General features: G+C 34.7%; 1 long non-coding RNA gene across 1 annotated transcript; it reads right to left on the bottom strand.

Annotated features, from left to right (window-relative positions):
* Positions 1-739: 739 nt before the first annotated feature.
* LOC132638377 (uncharacterized) lies at positions 740-12,639 on the bottom strand. Its single transcript, XR_009581701.1, has 2 exons — positions 12,447-12,639; positions 740-1,026 (listed from the first exon to the last, which is right to left on the bottom strand). It is a non-coding gene; the product is annotated as an uncharacterized LOC132638377 (long non-coding RNA).
* Positions 12,640-12,978: the final 339 nt, after the last annotated feature.

Raw genomic sequence — 12,978 nt, 5'->3', positions numbered from 1 at the left:
ATAACACATATATTCAACCAAGGGAAGATAATTATATGATACAAAGGCAATGCAATGACATGTCTCAACTAAACACTCCAAACCTGTATATACATGACGCTCCTCGGTAATATTTAGGAGTTCGTGACCCATGAATTATCCAATCATTTAGCCTAATCATCATGCCTACAATAATTAGCATCATCATTACCTAATCATAAGCCTACCAAAAATTATATAAGAAGCGTACCTTATTTCCCTTCACTTCATCAAACAAATTCTTCCAGTTGCCTCTTCCATAAAGTACTATTCTCCTTTCTTTTATTTTCTTTGCCAAAGGTAAATGTATTATTTTAAAACCCTAGGCCACTAAGATGTATGAGTTATAAGAAGTGAGTCTGGCCCAATAACTTATCACAATTGTTTTCTCAATTCACTTAACCACTTTCTGCACTGTAAACATTTATCCACTCTGTCAAATATTTTATTTACCAACTTATACTCTCTATGGGTACAAATAATATTCCTATGAATAAACTATCCATACTCATTAAATAAGTATATTCCAAAAATACTCGTCAATTAAATAACAGTAGTTAAACCAATAGCTCAAAAATCCTATTTACATTGACGGAAAGTGCCACGACCTATTTTGCCTAAGCCGTGCAGAAACTTACCTCCCCCACCTCGGTGAGGGAACCCTCAACCCAATAATAAATAAAGATATAAATAAATAAATAAATAATCAATCAATCGGAAAGAATAGGTACGTAGGTCTCACGATAGATATATCTTAGTAAAGATAGTGCGGAACAATAATAATACCGCCAGGGTATAGTCTAAGTCATACAAGAGCATCTAAAAGGAAATAATACAAGTCTGGAGTAATAATACATAAAAATGTCTATGTCTCTGAATAGGAATAAGACATAATTAAAAAGAGAAGTCTTCAAGGCAGCGAACGGCCGTGCTCACCCAGAAGACTCGGTGCTAATACTGAAAACGACAGTCAGCTACGGGAGATGGAAGTAGACCCAATCTAATACTCTGCATTCATAAAGGAATGCAGTGAGTGCAGGTCAGTACAAAACAACAGTACTGGTAGGCATCATCGGCCGACTAAGCATAGCTAACGCAATTTAGATGATAAAGCAAGATAGGAAATTAAACCAACAAGTATAAATCAAACATAATAGAAGCCAAGCATGCATCAACGCCTAAGTAGAGCATCTAATCCCAAGTGTGCCAAATCTCAATATATCAAGTCCGAATCCAACATCACAAGTACACCATCAAATCATCTCCAAAACGACCGTGAATGCAACGCAATGCAATAATATATGAATGCAATGCAATGCCATGCAAATGTTGTGTACACATGTACTCCGGACGGAAATATCGACATCTCAGTAGCACAACCCAACGTGACTCGTGAAGTGCCACCAGTCCCGAATCTTTGGCCAACGACAGATAGGACCCTGGATCTTTGCCTACGGGGGTTTCTCACCGGCACCGCCATGGGGGACCCGCGGAGTCCATGCACTCACTCAATCCACGATTTCGAAATAAACATCGGATATCGGGCTCTCACATCACTCAAGTAAAAAAAGTTTTAATCAAGTATCAATTCACTCAATCCATAATTTCGGGACGAACATCGGATATCGTACTCTCATGTCACTCAAGTACAAACCGAGCCTATCTCATCACAGTGTTTCATCAAGTATCATCAAGATATCAACGGTGCAACATGAATGGATGAGAATGCGTGCAATGCATGTATCAACATCAATAATCTGATCAATATCACAAGTACCAACATGGGCACGCCAATAATATAATCAATGTCACAAGTACCAACATGGGTACGTCAATAACATATCATAGTCATAAGTACCCACATGGGCACACCACTAATATATGTGTCACAAGTACCAACATGGGTACGCCAACAATATCAGTGAAGACTACACAAGTCATATAGAACTCTATCCTCGTATCGACATCAAGCCATAAGGTACTACAATATCACAATTAAGATGGACAACATATCCCAATATCTACTAACAACACATGACATCAAGCCAACACAATAGAACAATCAAGATGGACAACATATCCCAATATCTACTAACAACACGTGGCATCAAGCCAATATAATAGAACAATCAAGTCCCAACACAACCGGGTGGCTAGCCTCAATCACGCAACAGGGCCCATCCTAAGACAATATCCATCCCAACTTCATAACCGAAGGTTTACATGTTGTTTCCGACAATATCATCTAAATATATGCTTCGCTACATGAAGCCTCACCAAGGGTAAGCCATAACCTACCTCGATGGCCGAACCGCAACACCAATAACTCACTCCTTTGCCTTGCCTTTCCGCTGAGCCTCAGAACCAAAATAGTCTAAATATAATCGAAATCTAGATTAGAAATCATAAAGACTGATATTAATATTACTACTAATCAATTTAGGACAAATTCAACCCTAGAAATTGGGGAACGGGGCCCACAAGAGCAAAACGGGAAATTCGAAAGCAAAATATCAAATTAAGCACTAGGTGATCATAACCCAACCACTAATTGCTGATTTAACTCATGAAATCCCCTAATTTCGAAATTGAAGCAAAACCCCCCAAATTTGGGTCTAAATCCTAACTCTTTGATTCAAGAATTCAACACTAATAATGGGATATAAAGGATTAACAACCTTAGATTCATCAAAATCTAGCATAAACCCCACCAATTTCATCATTAATAAGCCTAGATAGAACAATAATCAAAACCCACTTTTAATCTTCCATAACTAAGAAATGCATAAGGGAAGGGGAATCCTAAGATGATTAGGATTAATGGAATAGTAAAAGGATTAGGGGAACTTACCACTAAGAACTTCCTCTAAGAATCCTCTATAAATGCTCCCAATGTGAACCACATTCGGAATAACAATGAATGAAAAGACTTGAGGTTTTATATCATTTAAATATCCCAGTCACAGCCCGATCACTGCTTCCGCGGTCACTCAGACCGCTTCAGCAGGCTGCCCCAGCGGTCAAGCCCAGTTGGCTTAGACTGCTCCAACAGCAGGGTGACCGGTCCAGCGGTACCGTTGCCGCGGTTCTGGTGCCGCCAAAGCGGGCACCAAACACCAGAATTTCATCCAAGTTTCACAATTCAATCCGATTTTTCGACTAATTCCCGAGGCCATCTACTCACACACCACACACATAGACACACATAAAAACACGCTACGAATGCGCCTGTGGCCTCGGAATTCCCAACGGAGGTCTCGTTGACCGAGTCAACTCCCGATACCTTAATTCTAATTTCTCAACCCAAGTCCTAAAATGCATCCGAGTGCATTGGGAACAGAACCAAATATGCACACAAGTTCCAATGACCATCCGGACCTCTCGGAATCGACGGATTTCCGAAAAAGGTCCGTTTACCCAAAAGTAAACTTTGAGTCAACTATTTTTCGCTTTAAGCCCAATTTTCACAAAAAAGTCACCCGAATCAAATCTAAACACCTCGGGAAGCGTGCCAACGGTGGCCTTGGGTCAAAACTAAGCTAACCAAGCTCGGAAAAGGGCGAAAATGCCGGAAAGACTATAACGACCAAATGGATCGTTACAGGAAGGTTCAATTAGGGAAAAATAGTTCTAGTGCTCAAAATGACCCAGCGGGTCGTTACAGATAGCAAGTTGTATTTCAAAGCTTTTCTATGGTTTTGTAATTGACACACTTGGTGATTAGTACAATTGTTAGTTACAAAAAAAAAATAAAAAAATTGGAGCGAATCGAAGTCCATTTTGATGTTTAATCAGTAGCAACATAAAGTAAGAAAATAATAAAGAATGATAAATGGAAGAAGAAGAAAATCCGTGACAAAGTAACATGATTTTTTTTAAAAGTTCCTTTCAGTGTTAGAATACATCAATATCGAGAAAGATGACTTGGGAAAGAATCTAATCAAAGTATCCTGGACTGAAAAACAAAACAGATATTTCCCATAACAATAACGTAAATTGGTAAGGAAACATAAAAATACTGTTTTTATTTCTTGCAACTTGTCCCTTGCCGCGGTCTTTGATTTTTCCGTTTTGACAATACAAAAATCATTCTAAGTCAGTTTTTCATAATTAGTTCATTAGAAATAGACGATAAATATTAAATGTTGAAAAATATCTTTTGATATTATATTTAATTTTATTAATAGATAATTACATGTTTGATTGAAGTATTGAAATTGATAGTAACTATGATGTGTTGATATTATTATCTCTCAGAATGATTCACCTTAGGACACTCATAAGAAAGTGAATAAAAAGTCGGTGCAAAGCTAGACAAACCAGGCCAAATTTGGTCATTTGGCAAACCAGAACCATAGAAGCACAAAAAAAAAAAAGTACAGTTAGTCAAAAAATTATCTAAAACAGAGGAGAAGTTGAAGATAAAACATCAAACAATAAGAGTAAGACATGCAAAAATATAAAATAATTGGTAGGCCCAGATACGTGAGCGATTGAGCTCAATTCTCTGTTGTTCCAAAACAGATGTTCCCCTTTCTTTACCATTTCGGCAAACATACACCCAACAGCCCAGATATCAACAGGAGTGGAGTAATATGGCGCACGAAGTAGTTGCTCGAGTACTGTATACTCATATGTACACTCTTGAGAAATTGAGGATATACTATGATAAAAACAAGCAATATGAGATGAAAATGTGTCATCAAAGGTACTTTAAATTGAATTTTAAGAAAATTGTGACTTCTTGTGTGTTATGATAATATTACAGACAGATCTAGTGTTAATGGAGTTGAGCAGAGTAGGCACAATAATTTCTCTAACTTCAAGCCGCTTTCTAAGTTCATTTTTAATTGAGTAAGCTCATTCGGTAAGTTGAATAGCTAATAGACCGAAAGAATTCGAGATTTTTTGAAACGATTCCGTGGGAAAATGTATTGCACTTATAATTCCTCTCTCACACATAGGTTTAGCTATATATAGTTCCTCTCTCTTACATTAGTTTATTTGTATTGGTAAATATAATTTTAAGTTAGCAAAATGTTAGTCATTTGTTTCAATACACCACATTGATTCTTTTTGTCAAATATCATATTAACAAATATGAAGATCTGAGTTGATTAATTTAAAATTCTAAAATATTAGGCATAGTTCTATTATTAAAACCATAAAAAATTAAAATAATAACTTAAAGATTTGGAAAGAAGATTTACAAAAAAGAAAAGAAAGAAAAGTTTCATTCCACTTAATTACACGGACGGAGCTATATTGGCCAAAAGGTGAATAACCATATATCTTTTATAATTACATTATTAGTGATATAATTAAATTATTATTATTATTATGATTATTATTATTATTATTATTATTATTATTATATATAGTCAATTCTCTCTATAATGACAGTGTTTGTCTGAATATTTCATGGCTGCCATAATGATGTGTTGCTATGTATGTATACGGACATTTGATGTTTAGATCTCATTTGTACTTTTTAAGTTATAAACGAAAATAAAGTATTCGTTACTTTTAAAATCTCAATTGATTTTTAAATTTTAATAATTACAAATTGAAAAGACTGATAAATTCATAACTAGTTGTACCACATGCCGATAAAGAATTAAAATTAAGGAACATATGCATTTAAAATCAATTGAAAATTTAAATATTTCAATTTTGATGCAAGAATTCTATAATTGTAGGTTGTTTCGTAAATTTCAGTCTCTTAGTGATAATATAACGCTTGAATTGACAAAAAAATTTGTCTAAACTTTCAGCAAAAAGGAATTCAATAGCTTTCCCTTGAAGTAAACATTTTTTTCCTTTTAGATATTCGTACTTGAAATTTACTATGTGCGTGACATTAATGATTATTATCATAAATTTTTAATATTTATTTTTATACATAATATATTTCTTACAAATTATTATTACACAATGTTTAAGTATGACTGTTATAGAGAGGTAATTTTACAAATAGTGTAATGCTATAATGAATGTCATTGTTGTTATACGTTGAATGTTGCTATAACAATAACATATCCAAAGTAATCACACAAGTGGGGTCTGAGGAGGGTAGAGTTTTCGCATACCTTGCCCCTACCTCGAGAGATCGAATATTGTTATAGAGAAGTAAAATATAACATGAAAAATCGGTTCTGGAGAAAATCATGCCGTTATAGTGAAATGTTGTTATAATGGATGACAATGATGGAGAGGCTTGACTATATATACATACAACAACAACAACAACAACAATAACAAATCCAGTTTGATCCACAAGTGAGGTTTGGGGAGGGTAGGATGTACGCAGACCTTACCCCTACCTTTGTTGGTAGCATCCATGGCAGTTGAACATCTCTAAAGGACATAGATGAAGCTTAGGAAGTTCCAAGGAGAGCCACGACAAGATCTCAAACAAGGAAATTTCAAGACAAGCTCAATGGGCTGCAATTAGCAATTAAAAAGTGTCTTGTGATAGAAGAAGAGATCCAGCTCCATCAAGATATTTTGCTCAAATCTTACATCTATTTGGAGGCCCCTATTAAAGTCCAAAATGAAATGGAATGAAGCCCAAATCAGCCCAAAAAGGAGAAAATCCAGCAGCCCAAAACTAGTTTCTAGAACCTTTATTTATGAGTTGTTTTAATCTATGTTGACTTGCATTGGTCTGAGTGTGACAACCTTCTATGCCCCTAGGGAATATAATTCTTATTTACTTTTGCCTTTGACTAGCTCCCTTCTTTACTACTATATAAAGGGGTGCTTTGTCCTTCATTGTAACTGACATTTTGAAGAATATATTATAATTGAGAGTTCTTTTGAACCATAGATTATTTTGAGATTTATCTTTCAACCTAGATACATAGTTCAAGGTACTGAGATAACTTTTTCTTTGATATATTTGATTTCTTCTGTGTATTATTAGAAGGCGATTAATATACATACTAATTGTTGTCTAACATTACTCAAGGAGCGGTTAAGATCCGAATTCTAAGTTTGATTCATTTCTCAAGTGAAGGTGTTTAGTTCATCTAATAACTAATTTGTTATTACTTGGATCTTGTCAATCTTCAACACTTGCGTTCTTGGAAGTTTTTGGAACTATTTACTTAAATTTCCCAAATCTTTATTTTCTACTTTTCAGACTCTTTTCTATATTTGCTTCGACACTTCTAGTATATTAATTCTAAATTTGTGATCCCTCTAACATCGTTGTTATTAAGTGGTATCAGAGCGGTTCTATCAAGTTTTCCTTCTTGATAATTTGGGGATTTCTTGAAGAAAAAAGAGAAATTAAAAAAAGAAGAAGAAGTATTGTAGCAGTGAACAGTAACGTTAATAAAAGAAGAAAAAAATAAGTATATTCTTTGCTTTCCAAGAAACGTCTTTCATCTCTTTGTTTTCTAAAGGTTAAGATGGAAAAAAAGAAGAAGAGGGGATCCTAGATCTTTAAGGATAAGAAACAATCATTTTTTTTTTTACTCCTTTGGTCTTGTTTGAAAAAAAAAACCCCTTTTTGTTCAAGTTTGGTTTCAACTATATCCTAATGCCTTCTAGGATTAGTTCACTTTCTTTAGTGCCCCAAAATTCTTCATTTTACTATTAAGGGTTATATACGAGTGGGATCTAATTATAAATCCACAAAATATTTTCCCAAAGGTTATTTGAGGGGAAAAAAGACAAGAGTCTGTGAGACAATTGCAGGAAAAAGCCAAAAATTTGAGTGATACATCTTCTTCTTTTTTTTAAAAAAAAAAAAAAAAACTATGTCTTTCACAGGTGCAGGGAAAAGGTTACAAAACACACTCCAACTTTGGCCGAAATTGCTATAACACACTTTAACTTTGCGGGGGCCCTATGACCCCCATGAACTATTTTTTTGTGTATTATTGAGGGTATCATCGGGTGATATGGACAAAAAAGTGAGCACATGAAGAAGGATTATTTGGAATTCAACATGGCAAATAGAGACGAGTCTGTTCAGTTTTAAGTCCACCCTTGTGCGCTCAACCAACATGTGCTCACTTGCTTGTTCACGTCACCCGATAATACCCTCAATAATACACAAAAAAATAGTCTAGGGGGGTCATCGGACCCCCGCAAAGTTGGAATGTGTTATAGCAATTTCGGCCAAAGTTAGAGTGTGTTTTGAACCCTCTTCCCCAAGAATATATGATTGTGAAGGATTGGCCAAAGTGTAGTAGTCATGTGGTACTACCAAAATTGTGCATGTATGCTAGTAATGAAACATACCTCCAATGGGAATATTACACGGAACATATATTTGCTTGTAACAACTATAGGGAGATAGATAAATTGATGTTTAACATAAGGACCTTGTCCCATAAATTTCGGAAATTAGTGGATGATTATAGTAACCCCCATTAGGTGTGATTTAATTGACTACTTTTGACTTGAGATGATTTGAAGGAGGAATTGAGGTGTATTCATGCTATAACACAGTTTCAAGATGAAGTTAACTCCAAAAGTGATCATCCTACTCTTTCTAATAAGATTGTGAAGTATGTAATCTTCCAAGAACGAGAGTCAAGTTGTGAACAAGGGAGTGACTCTTCCTCATTTGTCACTTCTCCTACACAAATAGAATCTCCTACACCTCCAAAAAGAAAGAGAAGATGAGAGAGTAAAAGAATCTAGTGAAATAGAAAATGATAAGGAAGAGAGATACAAAATTAAGAGGAATAAGGAACATCAAAATGACAACTCAAGAGAGGAAAAAGGGGAGTTTCAGTTGAGAAGAGTTGTCACAAGAAAAGAGAGGATAGAAAGACAAAAGCAAGAGTGAAAAGAAGTTGAGCCAAAAGAAAAACAAGAGAGTTTGAGTGAGCTTAACTTTTATTCTTATACTAGAACTAATGTTGCTTCTTCTTTTTCTTTTGGATGTACTCTTGGGAAGGAACAAAAGGAAGAAGCTAACTATGATCTAAATAGTTTAATCTTTAGTTCTGTTAGTTTCTTTTATTTACCCAACGTTTATGAAGTTTTCGTGAGCCAAAATTACTTTACTTAAGAGAGATAATCTTTATTGATTTTGATGATGTTTGGTAGTACCATAAATATATTCAATTTGATGCATGTCATAGAGATACTTTGATTAAGTTGCTGTGTGACCATTCATGTGCATTTCCTTCCATACCATACCCCAAGTGGATTCTTGGTTGGAAAGATGGTTTGGAGTACATAATTGGTGAAACCAAATTAGATATGCAAGTTTTATTCCTTAAACATATTGGTGTTTTGAAATCTTGTGAATATTTCTTTCTCCCATTCTAAGTGAGTAGTGAATTGGTTGAGAGGACAGTCTTTATAGGATTTTATGGTTCTTGGATATATCATAAGAGTGTGCATTTCAGGAAGGAAAATTTTCCTACCAAAAGAAGATCGAAACTAGACCCTATTCTTACATATTTAATCTTCCTAGTGAATATAAAGTTAGCACAACCTTAAATGTTTCTAATCCTTCCTTATTAGGTTTGAATTTGAGGACGAATTCTCTTCAAGAAGAGGAGAATGATAGCATCCATGGCAGCTCAACATCGCTAAAGGACATGGATAAAGCTCTGGAAGTTCCAAGGAGACCCATGACAAGATCTCAAACAAGGAAATTTCAAGACAAGCCCGATGGACTACAATTAGCAGTTAAAAAATGTCTTGTGATGGAAGAAGAGGTCCAGCCCAATCAAGATATTTAAGTCTTACATCTATCTAGATGCTTGAATTAAAGATCAAAATGGATGAAATGAAGCCCAAATCAGCCCCAAAAGGAGAAATTCCAGCAACCCAAAAGTAGTTTCTAGAACCTATATTTAAGAGTTGATTCAATCTATGTTGACTTGCATTGATCTAAGTGTGGGTAGCCTTCTATGCCCCTAGAAGATATAATTCTTATTTAATTTTGTCTTTGACCAGCCTCTTTCTTTACTGCTATATAAAGGGTTGCTTTGTCCTTCATTATAATTGACATTTTGTAGAATATACTATAATTGAGAGTTCTTTTGAAGCTTTGTGGCAGTTTAATTTGAGATTTGTCTTTCAACCTAGCTAGTTCGTAGTTCAAGATAGCAAGATAACTTCTTCTTTGATATCTTTGGTTTCTTCTTGGTATTCTTAGAAGGCGGTTAGTATACACACTAATTATTATCTAATGTTAATCAGGGAGCGGTCAAGATCCAAATTCTAAGTTTGATTGTTTTCTCAACTAAAGGCATTTGGTTCATCCAATAACCAATTCGTTGTTACTTGAATCTTGTCAATCTTCAAAACTTGCGTTCTTGGAACTATTTCCTTGAATCTCCCATATCTTTAGTATCTAATTTTCAAAAAAAATTCTTCTATATTTACTTCCGCACTTCTAATATTTTTAATCTATATCTGGAATATCTCTAACCTCGTTGTTATCATTTGTGAGGTAGAGAGGGTGTTTCTAGTAGACCCTTGGCTCAGAAGAAAAGAACATGCCGTAGGAATGTAGGAAAATAGATAGCAAAATAGCAAGATACAAAACAAATGTAACAATAGGTAGTAATACACATCAAGGAAAAGAATAAGAAACTACGCGATAATTTAATACTACTACTAAAAGGAAAAGAGGAGAGGAGGAATCTCGCCCCCTCCTCCCCACACGGAAGGCGACAACACTTAGCTACCTGGTAACCTTCTACCCTAATTCTCGATCTCCAAATCTTCCTATCTATGGTCATGTCCTCAGTTAGCTGAAGTTGTGTCATATCCTGTCTAATCACCTCCTCAGTTCTTCTTCGTCCTACCTCTACCTCTCATAGCTCCTGTCACAACTAGCCTCTCCCACCTCCTTACTGGCGCATCCTCGAACCTCTTCTTCGCAAGCCCAAACCAGCTCAGTCTCGATTCCCTCATCTTGTCTACCATTGATGTCACTCCCACTTTGTCTCGTATAATTTCGTTCCTAATCATATCTCTCCAAGTATACCACACATCCATCTGAGCATCCTTAAATCTGCTACCTTCATCTCCTAAATGTGGGCATTCTTAACTGGCCAGCACTCTGCCCCATACAACAATGTTGGTTCAACCACCACTCTGTAGAATTATTTCAACCATCCTTTTGTTCTATATATATAGTTTTTAGCGATATTTTTTACTTCATCATTATTTGAAATCAAATAATTTTATTGACTAGCGTGGTAATAAACGTCTAATATTTGCAGCTTGCAGTCACTGCTTAATTTGTGGTTTCTGTATATGGTGAAAATATTACATAACACGTGGAATATGGTGGAGTAGATATGTGGCAAATGAAAGCGAACGATGACATGTTTCATGATAGAACTCGAAGACAATGATTTCATGCGAGCTCGGAGCAAAGGTTTTGGAGCAATTGTCATGGATCATTTATGAGTTTCAGGCATTTCATAACCGGTCCTATTATGTAGCCAAACATTATGTCTCTGTGATTGATTAGCATTTATTGGTTATTATTGTTCATTATGAGACACAATTTACAGCTTGTTGCTGATGATTACCACCAATAAAAGGAACTCAAACTCATTATAATAAGGCATCCAATTCCAGTTGAACAATTCATATTTAGACACAAAAGCAAATTATATTATTTTAATCTACTTGTATTGGTTCCAAAGTGTTCTTCACGGTTGAAGTGTCCATCCGAAATTGTTCTCAGTGAGAGATTCCTCCGAGTTTATTCGGCCCAGACTAATTTCATTACATTTTTGTTCTATAATTACTTAATTTCATTACTTTTTATTTACTATTTATTCCTATTGATAACAAATCAATTCACGTATCCTTTCAATCACTAATAAATTCAACTGTACCTTTTTAGGGTAAACAATATCCCAACAAATATCCTTTATCACTTGGGTTGTATTGATGGTATCACTTGGGCAGCAAAAGATTTGAATAGAGAGATTTAAAGGAGCGTAAAAATACCATACCTAAGATATGAGTATGAGATTAATTGAGCAAAGAAATTCAAAACTTATAAGAAATATCATACCTAAGATCTATCTAAGGAATTCAATAATTCATATATATTTTTTTTAAAATTGTTTGTATTTTTTCTCAAATAACTTTCAGATAAAAATGATTGTTGAGGCCTTTCAATATTGTTTATTGATCCCCTTCCCAAAAAAATGGGTTGGTGTAAGAAAATTAATGCGTTTAATTTTCAGAGCAAATACTGTAAGATTCTTTTATCTAAATTCAGACAACAATTTAAACTTTATAGTTACATACTTAAGAATTATATAGAAGTACAGTAGTCACAATTTTGTATACGAAGGAAAACACACAATCCACAAGAACACAAACAATTCTCCCAAAACTCACCTAATTTTATTTCACTAGTCGACGGTGTAATCACATACAAAGATGAACTACACCATATAAAGTCACAGTCTAAGTCGTACCTAAATTATAGAGAAGAATATTGCTCCATTAATAACGCAAAAATCTTCCACAGAAGTTCTTCGCCACAAAGAAGAAGAGAGTTTTTTTACTTGTATCTTGGAGAAAGAAGTAGAGGAAAAAAGTTATTTGGTTTCTTCTGCAGAAGCCTATTTATTTGGCTGAACGGATACAACTTTTGGGGACTTTTCCTAAATTTTATATCTTTTCCCCTTTTCCATTTTTATTCAGTACTCTATATATATATATATTTACTTATTTGGGTTGACCCACATGGGTGGCCCAAATCCAAATTACCCACAGTATAGCTAAAAAAATACTATTGAAATGTTTGAGAAATTTGCAATAATATTTTAATTATTAAAATAATAATTGTAATAATACTTTTAAGAAAATGGGTGGAAGAGTAAATTGATGACAAATGTGGTCTTTTTGACAAGCAACCATAGCTCGAGCCACCATGAGATCGTCATCAGTATATACATCCCTGATAGTTTTATTAACTTTTATTCCAATGAATTATTCTAGGCATAA

Source organism: Lycium barbarum, chromosome 4, assembly GCF_019175385.1.
Source record: "Lycium barbarum isolate Lr01 chromosome 4, ASM1917538v2, whole genome shotgun sequence".
In the NCBI taxonomy this organism is placed as follows: domain Eukaryota; kingdom Viridiplantae; phylum Streptophyta; class Magnoliopsida; order Solanales; family Solanaceae; genus Lycium; species Lycium barbarum.
This window is presented reverse-complemented; position numbering and strand designations above follow the sequence as displayed.